Here is a 27,275-nt window from a genome sequence, read left to right on the forward strand (position 1 = left end):
ATTTAACAGATCTCATAGTTATGCACAGTGAAAGCTTATCTTCTCTTCTCTGAACACAGCAATGGTAGGGGAAGAAGCATTCCCAAAATTAAACCCTTTTAAAAACAATTTCTCAGCTTCACTGAGAACTGAAACTGCTTTAACATAGGTGTGGCTATATATATATATGTCTTATATAGGTGTAATTTAATGGGAGCATTACCAATATGGATATGAAATCCATAGAAATAAAATAGCTTCTCCATAATTTATTTGGTTTAAGGGTTTGGGTTTTTTTTTCCCCTTCTCTATGGGCTGTAGTCATTGAAAACCACTGTCATATGACCTTGATAATTATTAGCCAAATCTTCAAAATTTCCCTTTGGATGTATGACTGTTTTGAATTAGATGTTTTGTGATTAAGAACATCACAATTCTAGTTCTTGGACATGTTAGATATTCAATCATATTACATCTAACCAAGAGTTAATAGTTTCTCCTTGGAAACTATTCATAGTCAGTTGTGGAGTTTTCCAGGAAGTGAGGTGGAATGTTAATATATAGATATTTCTGCATGTAAAATATGGTTGAAATACTCAAGCTAGCTAAAGAATCCCATTCAAATGTTCTGCAAACGCAAAATGACAGAAAGTCGCAAAATGTGACATTTTACATCAACTGGACTCACAACGGAGCACAGGGCACATCAGAAATTCTTCTGAAACAGTCTGAATATTAGAATTAATTATGTTTTTTGTATTACCACTAGCAATTATAGTTACATTTTACATTGTACTTATCAGAGAATGCAACTGTATGAAGATGCAGAATGTCCACGTTCATTATATTCAAAAAGCTTACAGTTTCTCTTTCAGTGAGTGGTTATGAAATATTTGTTTATTGCTGCACACAGCTGACCTGATTGTTTTTAGCTGGTCATATTGATAGCGTTATTATGGGAGATCAGTGGCCGTAGCATATATCAGAGTGAGAGAAGCTTACTAGATTATATATTCATATGGTACTGTATGTAACATTTGTTTAATCAATAAAAGCCAGAATGGGTCTGAATACAAACTGCTGTTTTGAACTTAGTTCCAAGAATGTAAAGAATTTAATTAAAGATTTATATGTCTGTCTTGTCCACAGGGAGCAGGAGCCCTAGCAGACTTATTGTTCTGAATTCCAAGATTGCTCTCATATCAACTTATTAATAAAACTGTCAGTCACAGCACTCATCTTACATTTTGTTATAGATTTCTTCTTTTTTTTTTTTTGTGACAAGAAGCTCACAAAAACTTTTCAGTGATCACCTACTGGATTAAGAATGAAACAATACCTAAGAGAAAAAAAGTGTGTTTAAAATCTAGTCAGATTTGAAAATGCTACAGGGGACAAAAAAAAAAATCCAAATAAGAACTGTTCTGAGAAAATGAATGTTGCTAGCAAATGGCAAAGACTAACCCATGTTTGATATCTGATATACATTCTCCATTGTTTATCACCAAGATCTGAGAGACTCCCCATAAAAAGGTCTACTCTCAATGCTCTGAGCTATGTGGTCTTCCAAGTTCTTTTCTCCCCACAATGTTTACAAATAATTCCATGAGAACCTCCCATTTTTTGGGAAGAGGGAGGGTGAGAATGGCAGGGGAGAAAGAGAGGATAAAGGTTTAGAAAGCTGACAGTGTGCAAATTAGCTGTTTTTCATATGATCTGACCATGAATTTGGCTTGTGAAACTGAAAAGACTCCAACTGCACCTTCGCCACACTGGGATGACAAACTAGTTTCCTTGATGTGTGTAACTTTCACAGCTGAAGCCCCAACCAAGCCAAGGTTCATGACTTCAATGGCTCAGTGAACATCGACTAAATAGCCCAAAAGCCAGAAGTGATGACAGCCACCACTCAACTACTAAAAGACTGAAGATTCAATTCATTACAGTCTATGCATTTTTCCAGAACAGTATGGTGAAATAACATAGATAACTTGGGCTGATTTTCAGTGGAAATGAATAGAACACTTCCCAAGAAACGAGTAGGCAAAGTCTTAGAGATTGAAAATTGCCTGCTATATTAGCATTATACCTATTCTTTCAAGGAGAAAAGCATTAGTTTTCTTTTGTACAAGCAGATGCACACAAAAACGTAAGTATGTTAAGAAGATTCTCCACAATAATCAAAGTAATACTGAAGATGTTCTGAGCACTGCTTATCTACTGTGAAGAAACAGAATCATTACATAGGATGGGGGAAAAAATCTACCTATCTATCTCAAAATATTCTGTAAATATGATTAAGAAACTTATGTTCTGACCTCTTATTTTTCACTACTGGAATTAAGTCATGCTTTTTCCTTTCAAGTTTCAAAGACACTGTCAACACCAAAATGTTTCTGTTACTCACTTGATCTATCATGACTTATATTTTGAGGAAATTTAATTTTAATTTGAAGATAAGTATGAAAGTTTTGGGTTAGGGTTTTGGTTTGGGGTTCTTTTCAATCTAGTGCTGACTAGCTTGTGGCTGTGTACTCAGAGTAATTTCTTATTGAAAGACTGATTCTTTTGCTGTGCAGCAACAACTGTCTCTAAATACAGTGTCTATTATTTTTAAAGTTGCTGCACTGTAAAAACCTATCAACAAATTCTAAACAAACCTTCAAGTGAATAATACAACAATACAAAAAATGTCTACGTTTTCTATAGTTATCTGAATTACAGTCCTAGTATGACAAGTACACAACTTGCTGCTTCTTCCAAATTTTATAATGTTGGAGATATTTGGGTTGGGGGATTTTTTGCAACCACACAACTTTTATTTGCAAGTGAAATTGTAAAGTCATTTATGTATAAAGTGGAGAGTATCAGCAAATAATAGAAACCTTGAATTTTTTTTAAGCAATAGTCACTGAAAAGGATCCTATCTCTGTCCTCTTAGTTTGGCCTACGTACTGTAAATGAACTCAGAGTGTAATATATTACAAAGCAATGGAATTTTTATGTATTATCTTCCCTTATAATATTTATGACTTCAAATATTCATTAAAATAACTAGAACAATTCCTATGTCATTCTCCAAAACCTTTGTATGTCTGAATTTGAGATCTAATTATAATGTTTTCAGTCGTTCTTATCAAGTTCCTTGGCTTTCTGTTTGCTGCACACACCATGAGTCTTTAAAGCCTCAAGCCTTCAGTCACAACAAATAATGAAATCTGGCAAGGCTATTGTTGATCCCATAGTCAGGGAATCATAGCTTCAGAAAAACTTAAAAAAAAAAAAATACTTAGCCACGAAACCAAACCCACAAAACCAAAAAACCTATCCACAGAAAACTCCAAAAAACAAAAGCTGAAACCAAAAATTCCCACTGCGAATTTAATTTGATCACGTGTACTATATATTTAAAAGCAATTTTACATATAATGGTTACACCGCTGATTTTTCAGTTTGTTCCTAATTTTGCCTATACTATACACAATATAGTTTCAAACTCTCCCTTTTAAACAATCTGAAAAAAAAAAATCAATTCCCCTGTACTTGGCTTTGGTGAGGTTGCATCTTGAATACTGTGTTCAGTTCAGAGCCCCTCTCTACAAGAAGGACATCAAGGCGCTGGAGTCCTTTACTACCAGGACTTGGAGCATGTCTCATGAGGAATGGCTGAGGGATCTGTGGCATTTTAGCCTGGAGAAAAAAAGGCTCAGGGGAGACCTTATCACTCTCTACAACTACCTGAAAATAAACTGTAGCGAGACAGGGATCAGTCTGTTCTCCCTAGTAAAAAACAATAGAAAAGAGGAAACAGCCTCAAGTTGCACCAGGGAAGGTTCAGGCTGGATATGAGGAGGAATTTCTTTACTGAAAGAGTTGTCAGGCATTGGAATGGGCTGCCCAGGGAGGTGGTGGAGTCACCGTCCCTGGAGGTGTTTAAGAGACAGTTGGATGTTGCACTGAGGGAAATGGTCTAGTGGTTGATAGGGCTGAGACAAAGGCTGGACTCAATGATCTCAAAGGTCTCTCCAGACAAAACAATTTTATGATTCTATGATTCAATTTTCAATAAGAAAAAGTGGGTTTTGCAAGTAATACAGACTTCAAATAACAGTTTTGGTTTCTAGTGATTCTTTACAAAATAACTTTTCACTGAAATAGCTGAAATTTAAAACAGTGGAAAGTCTTTATTTTCAACTAATAAACCATAGAATAGAAAGCAATCCAGACAGTTCCCATATTATTTTCTGGTACTGTTTCAGAGTATCTTTTATTCCTAGACTCTAAGATCAGAATGGAAACAACCTTCTCATTTCCAATAGAGAACACTGAGGAGGAAGAACATTGATCACTCCATGACAGGCTTCCTTGTCTGCAGTAACATTCTGTCTCACAGATCCATACATCACTGGTCAAATTACTGTAGCAGTATGAATTTTATTAAGTCAGTTTTTGTGGAGTATTCTGTCTGCTCTCTCTTATTGTGGGGAGAGGAATGTTTGTGAATGGTCTAACAAGTGCCATGTCAGTCCCTGAGTTACCTGATTAACTAAAAACTCTAAGCTAGACTTCTGATAGATGCTATAGTCTGGTCTTTTCAGAAAATACACATAAGCAGCCATTTCCATGTTCTACACTAAATAAATTAACAGTCAATTAGCTTCTGACCCCCCTCATGCTTAACAGAAATGCATGCAGAAGTAGTCTCTGCTAACAAAAGCTTTATAAAATATGCACGTATTCAAGACACAAGATAATCCATGGATGCATTGATTGTGTTGTATGAAAGGAGACAAGGTTAGCACTCCCCTTGATAAGGATGGAAGAGGCCCTTGTGGCCTGTAAAACACACATATGGTTAAGGCATTTCCACCCAATTTGTGTCATCTAATCATGTTTTTTCAACATCTTCATCAACGACCTGGATGAGGGGACAGAGTTTACCCTCAGCAAGTTTTCCGATGACACCAAACTGGGAGGACTGGCTGATTCCCCAGAAGGCTGTGCTGTCATTCAGTGGGATCTCAACTGGCTTGAGAGTTGGGCAGAAAGGAACCTCATGAGGCTCAACAAGGACAAGTGCAGAGTCCTGCATCTGGGAAGGAACAATCCCGCTCACCAGAACAGGCTGGGGATCAAACTTCTGAAGAGTAGCTCTGCAGAGAGAGATCTGGGAGTCCTGGTTGATAATTAAATATGAGCCAGTAATGTGCCCTCATGTCCAAGAAGGCCAATGGCATCCTGGGATGCATCAAGAAGAGTGTGGCCAGCAGGTCAAGGGAGGTTCTTCTCCCCCTCTACTCTGCCCTGATGAGGCCTCATCTGGAGTCCTGTATCCAGTTCTGAGCTCCTCAGCTCAAGAGGGACAGGGAAGTGCTGGAGAGAGTCCAGTGCAGGGCCACCAAGACTATCAGGGGACTGGAACATCTTTCATATGAGGAAAGGCTGCAGGAACTGGGCCTATTTGGTCTGGAGAAGAGGAGGGATGTTCTATGGTAGCTAGCAATAGGACAAGGGGTAACGGGATGAAGCTGAAACACAAAAAGTTCCACTTATATTTAAGAAAGAACTATTTCACTGTGAGGGTGAGGGAGCAGTGGCATAGGCCGCCCAGAGGGGTTGTGGAATTTTCTTCCTTGGAGGTCTTCAAGACCAGCCTGGACATTTCTTATGTGGCTGCATATAGGTGAACCTGCTTCTGCAGGGATGTTGGACTAGATGATCTCTAAAGGTCCCTTCCAACCCCTACCATTCTATGATTCTATGCATATTAGATAAATTTCCCACTGGCTGTCATTCATAGTTATTATATGATGCAGAAGACAGCCTTCAGAGGCTAGTCATCTTCCCTTCTCTGCATTTATTCAGTACCATCAGCCCCGTGTTTGAGCTAGGAGCCTCTACACTGGCAGCAACTGTGTCATTCTCAAATAAGTCAGGCAAGGTTAATTACCAGTGTTCTTATATATAAAGATGAATTGCAACAAGCAAGATAACTCAGGAAATGCAGAGTGTGATTAAATACAGGGAAAACGTCAGATTGATTGTTTAAAGATTTCCATTGCTGTAGAAGTAATTTTCTATCTCACAAACACAGCTTTTTCTTTTAGTCAAAAAACTGATCCACTCAACGTTTAACAAAAAATCAGCATCGCTACAGTACCTATTTTTCATCTTGCAGGCTATGTTGCTAGATTGGGCAGTAACTGAATTGCCCTCACATACAGATGTATTACAGACCTATAAAACATTACTATAATTTACTGAGCCTGGTGAGGATGCTTTTGTTATAGCTTTTGTTTTAAATTCAGTACTCTGTCTGCCTACTAGGGTCATGAAACAATTCTCTTTAAAAAGAGCTACAGAGATTTATTCTTCTACTTTGAATAAGTGAAAATGCATTTTGTTGAAATCTCCTGAGAATAAATGGATTTCCTATAGAATCCCCCTTTGTTTATGCATTTCATGAAAGCATTTGGCAGTTAATGATTCCCAGGCTATCCCCAGTTTAAAGAAAGCAAAATTAAAGTTTGCTGAGTGTTGAAATGTTTACCACTAAACTTAATATAAACTTAATATAAAGACTCACTTCAGGTATCATATTGGTATGGAATACCATATTACTTGTCTTGCCTCATCAACATTTAGACTCAGTATAATGTTACTTTTTGATCTTTAAACAGATCTAAGGGGTGAAAGAATGCATGTGTTCATCTGAAACTCAAGTCTTTTCTTCATAGTTTTATCTTTTACTCCTCTGATTTCAATTTCTTCACAAAACTATGTAAAAATTACTGAGATTACAGGAAGGTGCTAACTCCCCACAACCAGTCCTGTAACAGAATTAAAAGCATACTGAAATTTATTTAAAGACTATGTGCATTAGATTATTAAACTCCTCATAAGAGATTGTTTTATATTCCCCTACCAAAGTGATTCAATGAACAAAATTTCTAACAGAGAGCTACTAACACTACAAAGACACAGAGGACACAATAAATTGATACTGCTAAAAGCCTTTACGTAGGGTTGATTAACAGCAGCGACAGCTTTTGGCGAGCTAATCTTATTTACACTGAAGTAGAAAAATATTCAATTTATATTAACTTTTAGGACAATATTTAGCAGGAATTATCATACTCTTTAACACATAATATATCATCTACCTCAGAACTACTTGTTCCCATTTGGAATAGTCAGGACCAATGTAAATATTTCAAATGTAAAACAGTTAAATTTTCTCAGAAACTACCAGCCATGTGTCATCCTAGACAATCAGTTTCTCTTTAAGAAGAGCTCATCCATAACTAACTCATACTGTTCTCTAGCCAACATATTTCTATTTCAGCATTTGCTGCTTTTTGTCAGTCATTCAGATTTCTGTTCCTAGATTGTTCATATTGATCAAATTCAAAGCATTTGCTTACAGAAATCACAAAACCTATCCAAAGCCCATGTAGAATACAACATGCAATGTGCTAGTTCTTACTATATTAGTTATTCCCAGTCTATAAGGTCATCTCTAGAAAAAAACAAAAATCGCTAAGGTCATTCAACAGTTTACATACTTTTTCATAAAAGCAGTTCTAAGTACCTTCAGTTAGGTCCCTTCCCCACAAGAAAGTTGCTTTGTATTTTTCCTTTCAGGGAAAGAAACTGTACTGAAGTCATCTATATAATTGTTATTTATATGGCTCCTCCAGTGGAAAGAATACAGACACCATATCACATGATACTCTGCCAAAGAATTTATTCCATCTCTAAAAAAGCTCAATGAAAAAATGACTAAAAAAAAGAATAAAGATAGGTTTTATCTCTTCCCTATAATGAATTGTTGATAATAGAAGCTATGAGGAATAAACAGATATACTTTTATATAGTCCTATGATCTCATTGCAGCTCTCTGCATTCACTACATGCATCTAAAATCCAAGAGCTACTGCATTTTGAAATTCAGCAGATTTGGCTGTTCAAACACACTTATTCAGCATGGCAAAAATTCCCTGGCTCTAAAGGGAAAAACTGCTATATCAAACTCTCAAGGTAATAATTTTCTGAAACCTCCAGTTCTTGCAATCTTCACCTTTTTGCCTCTGTTCCGCACAGAACGCAGGAGTTTATAAGGAGAAACTTTGGAAGTACTGCAAGATATTTTTCACATGCAATCCATTAATTATTTTGAGAAAGCCGATCATTATAATTCTAATGTTTAACTCAGCTTGTCTCTTGCTTCACTGCATTTATTATTCTTCCTAAAAGATACGATGCAGTCATGACAAATCCATCCTAACTAGCAGACATCCACCTGATTGAATCACCTGTTACTAGCCAGTCAAAACAGCCTTGTTCAAAGTCATCAGCTGTGGAGCCATTTGGAAAAATGTCACAGTTATGATCTCTTGGTTGGGGAAGATTCTGAACTTGTTATCCCCTGTTCTATGTCACAAATAACTTTTCCTTTCATTTACTTTGAAACACAGTAGCATAACTGAGGTTAGAATAATTTCCAAACTACAAGAAAGAAGCAAAATAGTAATATTTTTTGTTCTGTGTAACATCATTTCACCCTTGTAACTGCCTCTTTTGATACAGTTTAAACCTGCTGCCTACTGAACACCAACAGTTCACAACATAGGAGTAAAAGACATGCAAAAGATAATCATGGCCGGAGCTTTACGTGCATGAATCATTAGACTAGTCCAGTTTACAATAAATACAGCTTGCTCCTTCCCTTCAGACAGCTTACGTTCCCATCACTCTCCTCCATAAATCACTAAATTAGATCTTGTCTAAAATGACTACTTCATTTCTTTGGCTTAGTTTCCTATCATCCTAACAAGTAAAAGCAGCTCACAGGAAGGGTCTGCACCCCAGTTCTGAAACATGCAAGTGATGAGAGCTGCACTTTTTATTTACAGTAGCAGTGAAGTTAATTTACAGTATAATTCTGTAAAATGCAATAAGAAAAGTAAGCCAACATCATAAAGGTGTAGCAAATAATCCTACAAAGACATCAGCTCACTAAAACAAGTCTTCATTTTGAAGGGGGAGTACAAGACATGTACAGCTGTCTGAAGGGAGCAGTAGAATTAGTAAGAGATAAAGTGATCACAATAAAGATTATTAGAATTTGTTTCCATTTGAAACAACTAAACCAATAGTTTTCATCCTGGCAAGTATAAGACTGAAGAGTAATATGGCAAAGGTTCATAAAATCCACCATAATATGAAAAAGCGAGTGGAACAACCATTCACTACCTTTTTAAAAACAAGCATTAAAGATATCACACGAGGCTACCAGGATCAGACTAGTCAAAAAAAACCAAACCCAAATGAGTCTCTTCATTCCACGCAGTATTGTTAAGCTTGATGCTACCAAACACTATAATAGCTCACATATTCATATGTGTGTTTGTTCTGATTTATTTGGTTGGTCAGTAGTTTTTGGGTTGTTTTATTTTTCCTCATTTTTTTGAGGGTTTTGGTATTTTATTTGTTTGGTTAAGACTATTTTCTAGGGAGACATGTTGCACTGCATTGGACAGATCTGTGCAAGAAAATAGATTAAATACAAAAACATTTCCCCTGCTTCAGGTAGTTCCTCAGCCACGTGCTTTTCATATCTGGGAGAGAATTCAAATGAGTAATATCACCACTGCTGTGCTCCAACCTGAGTTTCCAATAGTGACATTATTAGGGAGCAAATAGCAAACATTGTAGTTTTGATTCACTCTGAAATTATTGCTCTTCTGTAAACTCACTCTCAGCAGGCCTATCCAGAGAAAAGTTCACTTTCGCTGGAGGACACCTCAAAATCTGAAAATAAACAAGCTGAAAGCTACTGACTGAAGCTCTTAAAGAACATTAATTGTTTTCATCATCTTGGCAACCATTCATTTCTAATGCTTCCTTTTTCCATAGTTTTTCTCACCATTTGCACTTAACTGTCAAAAAAGATGGTTCACACTGCTGATAGTTGGATAATGGGCAAACATTACCCTTTCTCTTCACCAATGAAACAAGAGTATGACAGCAATTTTTCTTCTTTTCTCTCAGTTTATGCATCTCAGTCAACTACTGCACCATCCAAATTACTAAAACAGTTACAAAATTTAGGATAACATAAATCTTGTCAAACTGCATTACAAGAAACCTTAATTCATAGGAGATTCACTGAAGCTTTATCACAGACTGATGATGTCTACTGAAGCATAAAAGCATCTACACCACAGAAGATATATTATCTCCCACATAAAAATTGATCTGCAATGTAATTTCTTGTAAGTAGCTGTCTCAAAAACAGTAATGCATTGCTGTAAATGGCACTGTGATCACCGCTATACCTGAATAAACACAATCCTTTGCTAGGACTCCATCTCTGTTCCAGATCCTGAACCACTCTATGGTTCTCTGGGTTACGAAACAATTGCGTATTTTACATCAAGATCATGTTAAATAAGAGAACAAACTCTGTTGTTTGGTGTTAGTCACCATCAATAAAAACGTTTAGAAAATATAAAAAATGCTGCCACTGTTCAACAAGCATTAAACAGATACCCACATAATACAGAGATGGAGAAGGCAAGGTATTCTATTATACTTTGCATAACAGAAGTCATTTTCAGTTTTTTCCAAAAGTAAGGCAAGATACAGAGGAAGTTATCATAGCAATTCCTTCTTCTTTTCCCTCTACTGCGTACATACATGTTTTCACAACATACCTATACTGCCTGCAGCATTCATTAAATTCAACTCCAGGAGCTGGTTTAACTCACTAACCTTTTGTAAAAAAAACCTTGTCATTTCCAGTAATTATAACCCAGATTATAATTCATTGCATTTTATGTCACAATTCAATCCACCAAAGTTATATAAATGGTGAAAACAAATAGGATTTTTCAGAAGAGCTAGTACTGAAAATGTGACAGCCTTACATGTGTCGACATTTCACCTCACATCTAGCTTGGTGCAAGTCTGGTCCTAGGAACTAATTCTATGTTAACATTCAGACTTAAAGTAACGTATCCTTCTAGATGGCATTTCTCACTTTAATCTGATGGGAGCTTCTTTTGTGTGCTTGCAGGCCCCTCCATTACACAGTCCAAAGCAAATGGAGACAATTTGCTTCAAAAGCAAAGTCCCTGACTTGAGCTAAAATGCTAATGCAAAGGCAGTTCAATAGGCTATATCAGCATCTGGGTTATTGTAAGATAGGACTATAATAAAATAAGGGAGTAGAAGGCACAAAATCATACTCTTTAAATAACAGTGAACCAGCTCATGTACCCAAGGAACCACTGCCATTGCTGTCTGTTATCCAGTTCTTACCTTTTACATTCAAATAACCATGAAGCAAAACTAGAGGCAGGCACATTCTGTGATATATCTCAGTCAACAAAGGCAGGCATTTAGACATTGCCCTTTTAGGAATATTCTTGCCTCTCTCAGCAAAGCAGTGTGAGTAGGGGGCTAGTGATCATTCATTCAATTGTCCCAATGTCACAGAGGATACAGAAAAGAAAAAAAAAAATAAGGTTTTTAGTTCATTAATCTTTTATGTTTTGTATTGAAGCTAATGCAAATTGGAAGAAAATTGGAGAAGATTTTTTTTTCTGGCACTTTAGTGCTGAATAGTATTTCAATCTCTGTGTAATCATATTCTGAAAGTATCTGGCAGTATAACTTCAGACAACATTTAACAATCATTACCTTGTGAATTAGGCTGTTAGCCGGCACATTTTATCCAATGATAATTAAATGTTTCTTATAATGGTACCAACTGGATACTCACGGAATAGCATGGCCACAAGAGAAGATTTTGCCTGGACCCTGTTAACATCTTAGCACTTAAAACCTTAATAATTTCTGTTCTGTGCCCCTTTTGACAAGTAATTCTGGCACTTTCATACCTGAGCATGAGCTAAAGCAAGACTACTGGCTGTTTCCCTGATTAATGAGTTTCCAGCTTCTAATGAAAAGACTAGAGAGAAACTGAAATAAATGTTTACACATGACTAAAGCAGTTTGTTGTACCGGCAGCACATCTGCCTAGGGGGCAGCATCCGTCAGATCACATTTGTCTTTTTTGGCATCCAATCTCTCCCGACTCTTTCTTTCCCATCCCATCTCTCCCGCCTCTTTTTTTTGCCATCGCTTTTTTTTCCCTATTAAGGAGATTGACAATATCAGCCTAACTTTAAAAATGAACTCCCTCAACATCATCTTGCCCTTCCCGCTGTTCCTATCAACTCTTTTTCCATTTGGTTCTGGTGATCAACATGACAACTACAGCAGCAGCTGCAGTTGTGTATGTTATCTGAAAACATTTCAGTTGTAACTGATCTAACTGAGACATCACAACTGTACTAATGTTCTCATTGTCAGTTTGTAGTGCTCTCATCAGGATTTCTTCAGACACACAGAGATTTTTGCAGTTTTAGAGGTGGATTCACTCCAATCTTGGTGTAACTTTCCAAGTGGTTTCTGAGAAATCAGTCTGTACATTCACTGAGGTAAATCCTACTACCCAGCACTACTCATAAGGAAAGAAGAATGAACATTGAAACAAATAGAGGAGCAAAGGCAACACAAATATTCCATACAGCAAGAATTCTCCTTTCCAATACAATCACAGAAACTTCAAGGTAACCAGAAGTTTAAAATGTCACAAGATATAAATTGTTACTTGGAATTATCTTCCTGCTCACTGATATAAGGCTTTCCGGGCAGCTCTTAGTTTTTGACTGCTGTCCTGGGCCTATTAAATGTGTAAGACATATTAAAGAAATTTTTTACTAAAATCAGTGACTGTAATTTTATATGAATTGTCTTTTTTGTTACATTTGTCGTTAAGCAAAGCTGCTACTAATATTGAATCTGTCTTCTTAAAACATTATAACCACACATGGATTAACAGACTATTTCTGGAGCACAAACAACTCTGAGATCACTACACACAATTGTCATAGCAGAATCCAAACAATCCTTTTATACAGAACCCAGGAACCGCTCCTTGAGTAAATGAGAAGACAGAATACCATCCTATATTCTACAATTCCTAAGTTTCCCATAAAACTTCCAAAAAACAGCAGTTACTTCTTCACACACTTCACAACAGTTTCAGGAATTCTGGGTAAGAACTCTGCTGGCATGTCACGCATGTTCGAAATTTCATAGAGGCAGCAGGCAGAGGGCATTCAGACTCTCTCCTACAACTAACAGCTGCAACAACAAAAGCTACTCGAGACTTTAATGTTATGGTTCTGCATCAATCCCAATGAACAGAACTTACTGCATCCTCTAGGCATAAACATATATACGCCAGTAAGCTCATACTCCTGAACTGCAAGTAAAAGTAAGCCAATTCTCCTCTCTTAAATTGATGAAAAGAAGGAAAAAAACTCAAATTAAACAGCTTTATTACCTTTTGCTTGTGTGTGCCTGTCTGCAAGTTTCAATGGATCCTGTGCTGGAATGTGTATGATTTTATCACAAAGAAAATGTGATGGTATTATTCATGTGCACCTCTACTTGGATACAGGGTCCAGCCAACAGGAATGTCTGCAGTTTTGGAAGCAAGTAGGAAAATCTTCCCTTTAGCTCTAGAGTGGCAGTAGAAGCACTATTTTCACTATTTTAGGACTATCTCTCTGCCACGTGAGTGACAATCCTTCCTGGACCAAACAGCAGGGCAGCTAGGGACAGTCTGGCAGCCAAGCACAGCCCTGTTGATGAAGACATTCATTTCAGTAAAACTGAATCAGTTCCACTGTCAGGGAGAATGGACCAGTTTCATTCTCAGAAAACCTACACCAATGCCTAGGCCTCCTTGTCCAGACATGAAAGAGAAATGCCACAGCTGGTTAAATAATTCTGCTCCGAAGATTAAGTACGTAACGCAGGTTGTCATGCTTTCCGTTGTCCTTATAGCCATGCACTTCAGGAGAGATGCCAAGTGCTATTGCAAACACAGTTTGTACTTCGATGACAGTAAGTGTTTCTCTACTGCTTTTCATTGCCACAGACCAGTGCTTTTGATCCATCAGCAGTGCTCTGCACACATTCCCAAGGGAAATGCTTTGAAATGTACCTTCATCTTGATCACTGACCTCAAGCTGGTCCATACCATAAGCACTAGTGCAAAGAGCTGCAGTTGCTTTGTGCAGAACTTTATCTGATTACCAGATTTCAAAGCAGCTAAACCCAGGCTAATCCACCACATAAAAGAGTCAAACTATTTTTTAATGCAGGTTCTTTCTTTTAAAACCTAACAAGGGGCCTAAAACTCAGATCAAAATTTAGCATAGCTTTTTTCTGTCCCAGAGACAGTCTGCTACAGTTTATCATGGAAGATTATATTGTATTAAGAATATTATTCTAGAAATAATAGAGCATTAGAAATACTTACGAAAAAGCAAACATGCGTACAGATCCAAGAAAATGTTACGACTACAAAAAAAAAATAGCCCATAGAAACACATGCAGAAGACAAAATAGCTTAATAACTTAAGCTATTCATAAGCAATTAGTAATCATTACCTTTTTTTGATACTACCAATATATCCTACAAGAACAGCAATATTTTTTATTTTGGTCAAAATATTGACTACTAAAGACTGTACACAAAGACCAATTTGTTTATCTACTCCATTTCACACAGAAGTCACTTCATAGGAAGATCTGTCAACTCTTTTAAAAAACAAATAGTATCTGCAACCCTAACAAAATTAAAATAATTGCTTAGAGACTGGAAGCTCCAGCTGCTGTGAGAGTGAAGAAATCCTCATGACATCAGAAAGGAGGAATTATATTTCATTCATCCTTTTTGCCATGGTGAAAAAAAAAGTCAACATGATCCAGATGTTTGTTCTGGGTGTAAAAGAGTATCTGCTTGGTAATTATTGTCTGAGACACAAAATTTTCTTTATAGTGCTGAAATAATCGATTTAATCCAGAACTGAAGAGCTCAGAAATACAGCAGTCTTCTTCTATTATTCTTCAGGGTGGAGGATATGGTTTAACGTTCTTTCTCATTTTGGTACTTAACAAAAAAATCACTTGAAGTTATCAAATGATTAAAAAAAAGAGAATATTATTATACTTACATACTCATTGGATTATAATGATATAAGTAAATAATGAAGCATTAGAATGACAAAGTACGTTTCCTACCAAGTTGCATGGAATTCTGTTTTTTTGGTAATACATATCATTTGTCAATAAAGCTACAAAAATTTGTTTATTATCATTTTCAGTTCTACTTGAGAATGATTATTCTTCTCTTTTAAATGGGGAAAAACTGAAGTTTTGAGGGTAAGGCATATTCCAACTATCTTTTTTTTATTTTTTTCCTTCTAAATGCTGGGCACTTATTCACATCAAAACCACTATCCTTGAGTTCATACAATTACCAATTCCACTCCCAGGAGCGTTTATGAATACAGAGGAGCCAAGCATCAGGGGAGAATAGAGCTGTCTCGCCACAGGCCCAGCAGGACTCCACTGAGGTAACAAGCTACAAAAGCACCCTGCTCTTTTAGACCAGCTCAGGTTTTTGGAAATACACCAAGCAGAGTTAGAGGTCTACAGAGTCATCAGCATAGACACTAGGCTGACATTACAACAGAAGCATCAGGCAAAGTGGCAAGTATTTCTATATAACACAAAAGAGATGAATAGTAAATGCATAAAAGTTTCTATCATTAAATTATAGAGGAATAATACAGTATGTATTTACAGCACATTCCCTTTCTTAATCTGTTTTAAAATACCAGCTGTAAAAAAAAATAAATAACATACCAGTTTTCCTTGATTTCCCTAACTGACAATCAATGCTTCTCTGACATAGACAACTGTTATGTTGTGCAATCCACGCAAATTCAATAGCAGCAAAAAAACTATTATACTTGCATAACCATTAGAGTGTTTGAAACAAGAGAAATACAGTATTTTTTATATCAGAACTGCTTGAGTAGGTTTAGAATGGAATGAGATTCAGTTGCAGGACCCAAGTCTAGTGCAGAAGCACACAAGAAATGCTCTCTGGCCTTGCCTATTTTTGTTTTACTCTCCTTGCCATTACCTTAACACCATAGGCATAAATTAAAGACTCACTGGTAAACATAAGTGCACAATTCTCATTTCTATAGTGGACAATCCACTGTGACGTCTGTAAAGTCTTTACATACTGAATGTACAAGTGCAAACAATTAACACAATCCATCAGGCTGGTGTCAATCTGACATTTAACAATTCTCGATGTAGGAGACTCCATCAGTTGGAAAAAAATAGTGAGCCATAAAATGAAGAAACCTATGGTTACAGTTAACTGAGTCTTTATAGACCAACAGTAAATGCTCCTTGTGTACCAGCTTTATGTACCAAACAGAAATAAATCAGAAATACTGGTCTTCAGATACTGCTCAAATGAACACATTTTCAATGGGTATTTATTTTACAAAGCATAATTTGTTGCCAAATGCTGCAGATCCATACAAGCTGTGACACTGCTTGCCCACATCTGACCTGTAGCATTGGAATTAATCATGTGTTGCTGCAGAGCCTGAAATATATCTGGATTCCTTTGTAAGGAGTTAGCATACATGGCATAAAACTTAAAAGCCTCTGGAATGGGTCCTACTGAAACTTCCCTGAGGTGATCAGGAAACTATAAACTACAGTGAGGCTTTAATCTCTATCACCCACTAGGTTCGTGAATTAGCAACGAGGAGAGCTCATCTAGGAAGACAGATGCTAACTGACATCTATTTTGGTACAGGATAGCTGTAACACTACACTGAAGTTCGACTAGGGGCAGGGTAGGAACGTATGCAAAACACTGATACCAGGTTTACTAAGCTGGCTGGAGGATTCAAAGATACAGGAAATTTCAGGAAAAGTAGCTAAGGCATAGAGAAAATTCAAGTCAGTGCTCATGAAGATGCTGCATCAAACATATTCTCTACAACAAAGTTAAGACTTCAAGTAAGTTCATAAATAAACTTTCAAGCAAACAAAACACATTCAAATGAAAACTTACAAATTTTTAAGAGTTTCAAGAATGTATTGAGCTGTTTTATTGATTAATGATATCTTCAGAGCTTTGCTGATGTGTAAAACTTTCAATTAAATCTCTGGTTATTCCCATTTAAAAAAAAAAAAAAAAATCTGTATCAGCCTGTGCATTGGTATTCAATATTAGATAAAGAACAAAGGAAAAGTAAACAAACCAAATCCAATACTTAGAATTATTTAACAAACTACTTAATTGCCCAGATCATTCTAACTATTTCTACTATTTTTACAGAGAGTGGGGTGAGAAAACAACAAAAAACAAGTCCGGTGGGTGAAACTTCTAATCAATTATTTACGTCAGCTCCCTACTTCCAGTGGTAGCAACTACCATATCAAGGCAAACTGTTTTTTTCAACCTGATTGGCTGTGTAAAGGACTTAATAGTCTCATTTGATCAATATTCCCCATTACCAATGCTATGCATGAGTAGCACATTTAGACATGACTCAAAAACAGAAACCTCATTTCTTTCAGTAGTCCCTCAATATTTGTAGCCATATTTGATGACATCTTCAGATACTGAAACACTTTAAAATTCAGCAAAGCTTTTGGTCTTTCTGCATCTTATCTCTCCATTCGTAGCTAAGAGACTGTAGTGCTACTGTTCCTTTGACTACAACTATAATGGATTAACAAGCACTTAGTCTGCAACAGTTTTGTGCGGTTTTCTTAAAATAAAAATTATTTTTATTCATTTTTGTAAAGCAAAGGGTTACAAGGCAGTGAAGGACACTGGATGACTACAATTATGTCACTAAATGGACACGTCTAGATTTAAGATAATCTCCCTTTATAGACAATAAGAAGAAATATTTCTAGGTAATAATTCATTTTTCTATGAAGGAGACATCTGAGAGAGGTCAGAAGAATCAGAACCTAAAGTTATCTCTCTGTTTCCAAAGACTGATAAGCAACAGCCTCGACTCTGGAAAGTCTCATGCCCAGTTTCTGGGAAAGTCTCTAAAATGGTGTTATTTTAGGACTTCGGTACTAGAATCACACTATTATCATTTTAGGATAATTTTAAATAGGCATATAAGCCACTGCAGTGCTACTACAAACACTTCATATCCCTTTTTTTTTTTTCCCTAGAAGTAGAAAAAAAAAAAGCAGCTCAACAAAGGGAGTATGAGAAGATGGATCAGAGTTCATTGCAACAGAATAAAACCTCAGTAAAATATGATTCCTTCTTCCTTCCCTTTTAACAGATTCACAATAATCTCTCATTGTTCTGTCACAGATGTTATCTGGTGGTTTAGAGGACTATATTTGCAACTATATGTTGCAAAATATATTTTGTTTCAACATACAAGATCTTCTCTGAATAAAAGGTTAAAAGATATGCTTATGTTAATGAAGATCCCAAAATTAATATTTACTTAACTAAAGATAAATCTTTATAAACGTTTATCTTTACAGCAGCCTGGGGAAAAGAGAAGCATATTTTACGCCAAACTAAAGATATCTCATTGTGTATTTGTGGAAGTCATCATCCACATTCCACATCTCCATTGCTAACATAGGGCCTACATATCTTAGCAGGGACAGAGTCAAGGAAGAAAAATAAGTGACAGTTAACCTCAAAAAAACAACATGCAGCAAGATCCATTTTCACTTAGAATCATAGAATGGTAGGGATTGGAAGGGACCTTTAGAGATCATCTAGTCCAATAGGATTGAAATTTAGCAGTATCATTATTCTTACATCTCATGTTCTTGAGCTTACCAACAGCCTAACCACATTTTCCTTGTTTATCCTAATTGTTCAGCATCCCCTGTAGACCAGCAGGCACATGAGCAAGTCAGAGAAACAACGTGGTCACAGTAAGATCAGGTCTTGTGTATTCGTAACTGTTATTTTGCTTAATATTGTGTGAAGGCCACATACCACAGTCCCAAAGTCCAGAGCATGAAAACCACAATCCTAGCCTTTCATAAATACCACAGTTATCAAATATATCCAGCTCTGAAGTTCACAATAGACCGCAAAAATATATTTGCTGTAAAAGCCACAGTAGTCCTCCACACCTGTTTTCAATCAGTATATCTGCATGGAGTTTTGGCTACTTGATGCCACATACTGGAGATGATACTATACACAGCACACAATCCTGGAATAAGAGACCACAGAAACAGCAGCCCAATGCACCAGCACTGCACCCTCCACCTACTTTCCCACAGCGGTAGCTCCATGTTGAAACACAGGATTTTTTCCTCCCTTCATTCACATAGGTAAAGAACAGGAGTTTGGTATGTAAAAGTCCTTGGACATGATGGCCACAGTACCTAAACTATCAAGGACAGTATCATGCAGTTTATTATTAAATACAAAGCACAAAAATAACAAAGGAAGTATTGCAGGCAGGGAAGAAACATTAAACAAAAAGAAAATGAAATAAGCGGGGAAAAATAGGTCAACACACTCAAGTTTAATCACATTTGCTGAAAATATATTTCAACATAAATTTTGCACCTTTATATTGTTAACAGGTACAGATTCTTCTGGCAGTTTCATTCAAAAAAAGTGCATCTTAGTTCCTACAAAATGTGGATGTACCAGCAGAGATGGTATGAGAAAAGGAGTGGGAAGAAGGAAGGCAAAGCTCCTAATTGTTTCCAAACAGTCAGGAAAACATATGCTGCAGTCTTCACTGCTAGTATAACTTTGAGTTTAAAAAGTAAGAGATAAATCAACTGCTGACACAACAGAAGCCTGACACCAATGTGAGAGAAATGTCAAGGCTGCCCCAGTCCTGAAAGCACTGTCTTTTGGCCATTGACTGTTTTGGGACTTTCCTCCTCTGTCATTCCAGAGCCTGTCATTCTACTCCCACCTGCTGTCCTAGTTGGCCTAGAGCTTTATGAGTGACCTTAGGTTTTGTTGTGACTTCAGTGCCCAGGAAGATGATGGAGCAGATCATCCCAAGTTCTCTTGTGTAGCACATGCAAAACAATCAGGTGATCAGGCCCAATCAGCATGGGTGTATGAAAGGCGAGTCTTGTTTAACAAACCTGATCTCCTTCTATAACAGGGTGACCAACTTGTTGGATGAAGGAAAGGCTGTGGATGTTGTCTACCTTGACTTTAGTAAGGTATTTGACACTGTTTCCCACAGTGTTCTCTTAGAGAAATTGGCTGCTCTTGGCTTGCAGATGACACCAAGCTGGGTGGAAGTGTTGATCTGCATGAGAGTAGGGAAGTTTTACAGAGCGATCTAAACAGGCTGGAAGGTTGGGCCAAGGCCAATGCCATGCTTTTCAATACAGCCAAGTGCCAGGTCCTGCCCTTGGGACACAACAGTCCCCAGCAGCACTACAGGCTTGAGGAGGAGTGGCTGGAAAGCTGCCAGGCAGAGAGTGGTCTGGGAATGTTGAGTGACAGCGGCTGAACGTGAACCAACAGTGTGCCCAGGTGGCAAAGAAGGCCAATGGTATTCTGGCCTGTATCAGGAACAGTGTTGTCAGCAGCAGCAGGGAGGTGATCATTCCCCTGTACTCAGCTTTGGTGAGGCCACGCCTGGAATAGCATCCAGTTTTGAGCCCCACTCTACAAGAAGGATATTGAGGCTCTGGAGAGAATACAGAAGCAGGCTACCAAGCTAGTAAAGGATTTGGAGCATGTCTCATGTGAGTAATGGCTGAGGGATCTGGGACTGTTTCGCCTGGAGAGAAAAAGGGCTCAGGGGAGACCTTATCACTCTCTACAACTACCTGAAAGGAAGTTTTAGCGAGACAGGAGTCAGTCTGTTCTCTCCAGTAAGGAGCAATAGAACAAGAGGAAACAGCCTCAAGTTGTGCCAGGGAAGGTTCAGGCTGGATATGAGGAGGAATTTCTTTACTGAAAGGGTTGTCAGGCATTGGAATGAGCTGTCCAGGGAAGTGATGGAGTCATCATCCCTGGAAGTGTTTAAGAGACAGGTGGATGTTGCACTTAGGGAAATGGTCTAGTGGTTGCTAGGGCTGAGACAAAGGTGGGACTGGATGATATCAAAGGTCTCTTTCAGCCAAAACGATTCTAAGATTCTGTGACTTGATCATGTGAAAATCTTGTTTGTATTTTCACCTGAATTCTTTCACTCTTCATCTGTTACTTTGAGTTGCCCAGGACTTTGAATACTGCCAAATGCTTGCATTCAGTAGAGGATAGCATTTAGACATATCAGTTGACTCCAATAGTATTAGTAGTGCTTTATCTCTCTGCAAGCTTTTTGACACTTTCTGGTTAAAAAAAGGTAAAATAAGTAAAAAAAGAACTGAAGCTACTTCTGGTGGATCTCAAACTGTATTCTACTGTTATTCTACTGTTGCAAAGGCACTTGAAGCTCAACTGTGAACAACATGAATGGGTACATTGTGCTCACACAAGATTTTGTGAAAGAAGACAATAAATTTATCTTTTTCTTCCTAATAAAAATTTTAACAGCATCACATAGGACTGCAGACAACTTCTCATACATATTATTGTAATATTGATATTGGCTTCAAACAATATATAGCCCTATCATTACAGTTTACTAGAGCACGGGAGTGGAGAGCAAATCACACCACACTTCATCACCCTGCTGTTTTAAGCAGTTTGATTAGATTTTTTTCATACCCCTTTTGATGGAAAAGCAATAGAAGGTAAATATCAAAGCATTTGTACAACAGAGCAAAGATGCTTTCTCAAGGAGACTGAACAAACACAGTCTCTATCATATTTTTACTAAAATACAGTTGTATACACCTACTTTAACATCAGCTGCAATAACAGAAAAGAAAAAAAACCTCTAGATTTGCACTAAATTTGGCCATATTAAAAGAGAACAGCATCTCATGCAGTTACAATAGTACTAATGTTCAAGTAAACAATTGTGAGAAGTAGTAATTCAGCAAAATTCATTCTTCTTTCCATTTACTTGGAAATAGGTTTTATCTTAATTACCCACCATTAAAAAAGCATGCCTTATGAATTTAATTTTAGTAATTTGATTCTTAGATTTGAAGTGCTGCCTTTAAATATTTGAAATTCAATGTTTTTCAGATTTTGATATTAAAGTATATTCTTTAACAAAACAATTTTTGCCAAAGTATTTTGTCTCAGTTAAAAATTATTAAAGTAATGCTTGCAAGTAGTTTTTCCTGGCATCCTTGTGGTATTGCTGTGGTGTCCACAATGTAATGACATTTTTCACATTTAAAAGAAAGAGTTTTATTATGCCTAATACATGAATCAGTAGATAAATCTGACGGCAGGAATTGAAATGACTAAATTTGAACAAGCACTCATTTGCAATTTCAGCTGGTGATTGATTACGTTCTTCTGAAATACTGTCAGACAAATCATTCGGAGTACTCAATGCCTTACATAACATGGCACATCAAATCTGTGGAGATAGAAGCACTTTGCTTGAAGAATTGGAGCAGCTTAGAAATATAGTCTTGCATTCATAGGCCCCAAACCTTTACATTTTGTTCCTATGCTTCACCAGAAACTAGCATTACAAATCCCTACTGAGTTGTAAAAGGCTCTTGGCAACAGTAAGGCTTAAATGTTTGCAGAAACAGTGTTTTACTCATCCACTCTAATGTATCTACTTCCTTTTGGAAGACCACTGTTAGAGATGACAGTTTAAAGTTAGCATACAGATATTCAGGCTACTTGAACAGCTAAGTCTGAATATTTCACTTTCAGATTTTGTTTTGCTTCTACCTATCCTCTTAGGTAATTATATTTCTTGAAGGGGTTAAGAAGGCAACTGAGACTCTTTCTGCACAGAGGAGAAAGATTTGATTCTGGGCTTGCCCAGAACTGCCAAAACCTTGGGAGAGCTAAACAAAGAGCAAAAACCCTAGCCCTACCAGGATCTGCAAAGGAGGTGATCCCTTTCCTTGCCAGGCTTTCTCATCCTATGAAGTGTTGCTTTTTCCTTATCATTCTTATTTGTGTTCTTAAAAAAAATATCACTAATCCCCACTCTAAATTCCACCTATCTGTGAGAAAAGAAAGAAGTCTCCTATACCCCCAGCAGCACCCTTACTAGAACACCCGGCCAAGGAACAGAAGATGGCTTCAAATTCCCACCTCTACTGAAGGTGAGAGAATATGAAAAGTACACTCTATAGGTTCACAGGGCACTCTGACATCCTTCTCTATCAAAGGAATTCTGCTTCCATGGAAAAATTACTTCCCAGATCAGCGAGACTGAGAAAGAAAGCGATCATATGCCATCTTACAGTTGATGTCAGAAAATTGCTTCCCAAGTGTGTAAATCTAACTGGATAACCTAAGAGAACATTTATTCAAGAAAGGGACAACTCACCAATCACACTTCATTTAAATGGTTAACTGAACAATTTCACAAGCAAAACAGAGTGCTTTATCACAGAATTCTTTTCTTGAAGCATTCTTACTGTAGATAGGTGAGTAGGGTTCAAACCTTTCCATTGGAGAAAAACCTTAGTTTTCTAAAACCTTAGCAAATATTCCAACATCTAAATACAGTTTTCTTTTCCTTTTAAGAGGTTATTATTCCAACATATTTTAGTTCTGAGAAGCTTGTGAGGATTATAAGCTACTGATAGACTGCATTTATGATAGCTACATTTTGTGGAAACAATTGGTTTGCTCTTTTAAAACCAGTATCTGTGGTTTGTGTTTTAAGAACAAAATTGAATCTAAATACAGCTCAGTATCCCACTAAGTATCTGATTAGCCGTACTTGCCAGATTATCACATTGACTGACATTGAATTTATTAAATTTGATGAAACCAAATAAAGGAGGTTGGATAAGGAGTGCCAGAAGACAGGACCTGTCTGTGTCTTACAGTGCTTCTTCCTCAAGGGTGAACTGAGGCTGCTACAGTTTCAAAATTGCCATGTCAAAACTTTCTGGATCTTGACCACAGAGCATTCTTTTCAAAATTGCCATATACACAGATGACTCAGATATGGGACACACAGAAGCAAAACAAAAAAACAGAGAGATACATAGCCACACATAAGCAGTTGCTGATTTCTGATCCAGGTCACAAGGGGACTGTCTATCAAGCGTAGCCATAATATGCTTTGACATAAAAACTAAAAAAACAATAAGTCATCTCCTAAATTTCTCATGGGCTACATAAATACTTAAAAAAATTATAGTCTACTCTGTTTTTTAACTAGCCTTCTACACACAGCCAATTTTCTTACTTTAAATGATACTCTTGCCTTTTGAGACACTTGAAGATCATAGATCATCCACTTCTTTAAAACACCACCTCACTGTCACAGGAATGTCCACGAAAAGAGAAATTCAAAGTTCACAGCTCTCCACACGCTGGAAGATCTCTGTGCTAGTGAAGGTGCACTAAAATGGGCTCAGCTTGCAGAAATTGCACAAGCAGATAGCACAACAGGTGTTTGCAACTGTTACCAGCTGAAGAGCAGCAGCAAAATGTGACTGCACCCAACTGCTAAGTACTCCAGAATTCCCACCTGTCTCCAAAAAATATACTCCTGCAAAGAAGTAAGGGAGAGGATAGCATAGGGAGTGAGTATCAATGCCTTTTTCTTTCTAGAATAGTGTATTAATCACTGTCACATCAGAGGGAAACAGCTCTGGAATAACTTTTGTTTTCTGTTCTCAGACCAACAAAAAAAGGACACACACAGGTGCCTGCTGAAGTGATATGAATCATTTCATAAGAAAGTTAGTCCTTTTGAGGTTTTGCCAGGCCTTCCTTGTGCAGGTGTAACATGTCAGCAGGACTGCCAGGAGCTGTGTAGCCAATGCCCACATTCCAGAGAAGCTTTAGAGGCCACATGGTCATATCCCCCAGACAAGGACAGCACAGCCCAGCATGGAAACAGACCTGCAGGGCTCCAGGAAACATCTGAAGGGACCAGGCATGTGTTGCACATTCAAGTTTAACTGCCTCAGAAAAGGCTTGTTTATGTTTTGACAAATACTTTGAACACTTAAAAACCCTTCTGAAGTCTCCTCTGGAGTGGGCCATAGAAACCTTGCTGTTACTTTTTTTTTCCCAATTAATATGGGTAAGGGGAAATATGAATGGCAGAAATTAGGTGAACAAGCACTCTTACCTGTCAGAGATATGATAAAATTTATCCTTGACATTTTTTTTTTTTTGCTAAATAGACAATGAAATGATGTACAAAGTAGTTACACTGTTAAAAATATCTGGCAAATCCCGAAAACATGTAACAGGGAAGTCTTAAGGGGAAGGGGAAGTTTCTGTTTCACAAATAAATTACTGATAGAAAGAAAAATATTTTGGATAATGCTATTACCTTGCATTTTGTAAACTGTTTTGGCCTACAGTATTACTACATTGCTTCTCCATTTGCAGTGCACTGACATGTCCCTTATGTCTCTATGTGTGGCTGCTCAGTATGCCTGTTTTAAGAGTTTAATGCTATCTTCAGCCATTTACATATCAGAAAATCCCAATGCCAACCTGACAAATTTTTACTAAATTAATGTATCTATGGGTTAATCTTCCAGTACTTAAAATGTGGGTGAGTTTCAGATCCATTAACTCTTATACTTTGTATTTACAAGCACTTGCAATACAAATGGGTGGATTTTAAGCCTAGAAGGGGTAGAATTAATCACCGTGAGTTTCATATGTATTAAGAAGCACACAAGATGCATATTTGGTGACAAATTTTGTCACCAATCGACAGATCAATTTTCTGTTCAAAATACATAGTTGCTGAAATATAGTTAAAATGACATTATTCTGCAACTTCCAACTTTGGTAAATTAACCTACTTTGGTATTCTTATGCAATCTGTAAGGTCTTATTCATCTGATACAGGAGAATTTCTGCTTCACTGGGATAAAATAGTAAAATGAACCAATAAAGCTGACTTTCAAGACAAAAAAATAGTATCTATAAAACTCATTTGTAACAAAAACAAGATAAATTCTCAAAGAACCAAATAGAAGATCTGGGTAGCCTGTAAGTCATGGTAATGACAGTGACAAGATTTAATAAGACAAAATTATGAGATCAACAAGTGATCCACAGCTTAGAGGCTGTTATATTTTGAGGAAAATCTTATCTTTAAAAATCTCTGTTGTCACCATACTGTTGAATTATAAGTGAATCTTATTAGTTGATGGCGGATTGTAATATGTGCCATCTCTGAATGGGAAGTGGACAAACAGACAGTATATGACTACAGGCAGCTTTTTATTGCATTCTCTGCTGCAACAAGAAGATATTACTATTAGTCAGTATTAATTAGTACATCTTACCAATCAGTATCCTTAGCAAAAAGAATGTCAATTTTTTTTTAAAACTATCTGCTTTTTCTGCTACCTCTTAGATGAATAATTAGAGTTTGCTGAAAAGCAGCGTAAACAAATCAAATCTGTTCTTAGCTTTGTAATTTTTCATTTTTAAACTTGTGTGATGTTCTATTTTAATTTCGAACATTCAATCATAAGAAAGTGAAGTTAAAAGTTTAATTGTGGTTGCTCTTGCTGATTAAGTGTTTATCTGGGTTTTTTTATTTAAAGAGAATGCTTACATTTCTAAAACACTCACAGAAAGCTATGCACCATCCTTGAAAGACACATCTAAAACTTTGAGGCCTCTAAAAAATGCTTTACTGGTTTCCTGAAGAATTAAAAATATTATTCATTGAAATATTAGTTCACCACATTTCTCATAGGAGCCAGGAAAAAAAAAAAAAGGCATGAAGCAGCAGAAAAATCTAAACTGTAATTTATGTGTTGATTTAAGCAAAAATGAAAAAGTTAAAAATGGAATGACTATTTACATGTAAAAGAGTGACAATATTTAACTCCTGGAGACAGTGAGTGTCAGCAGATGGTACTTCTCCAGAGGGTAAAACTGCTGGTGAAGCAATTAAAGATTGTTTACGGGACAAACAGAGAAACAAGTCCTGCAACTTAAGGTAGCAGAGGTAGAAACGTAGCCTGCTATGGTGGCAAGGGACACAGTGTGCTTCATGGACCTTTACACATTTGCTCTCATCTGTCCTCTTGTTGACTGTTGCAGTCAGTGAGTGTCATGAAAGGACTAGTAAACTCGTTCTTGCTGGCTCTTGTCTTAGTACACATGCAACACTGCTTGTGCACAATACTGTTGCTTGTGCAAAGGCCCAGGCAGGATATGAGGAGAGTCCTCTTCCTCTGCAGGGATAATATTATAGCCTAAAGCATGACGTTCACCTTCCATTATCCAGCCACATGTTTTCACTGCACGA

The 27,275-nt window shown here is 37.0% G+C and overlaps 1 non-coding gene across 1 annotated transcript; it reads left to right on the plus strand.

Moving 5' to 3' along the window:
- The first annotated feature begins 4,751 nt into the window (after positions 1–4,751).
- LOC133625251 (U6atac minor spliceosomal RNA) lies at positions 4,752–4,879 on the plus strand. The gene has a single exon (XR_009818565.1). It is a non-coding gene; the product is annotated as a U6atac minor spliceosomal RNA (small nuclear RNA).
- Positions 4,880–27,275: the final 22,396 nt, after the last annotated feature.

Source organism: Colius striatus, chromosome 3, assembly GCF_028858725.1.
Source record: "Colius striatus isolate bColStr4 chromosome 3, bColStr4.1.hap1, whole genome shotgun sequence".
NCBI lineage: Eukaryota > Metazoa > Chordata > Aves > Coliiformes > Coliidae > Colius > Colius striatus.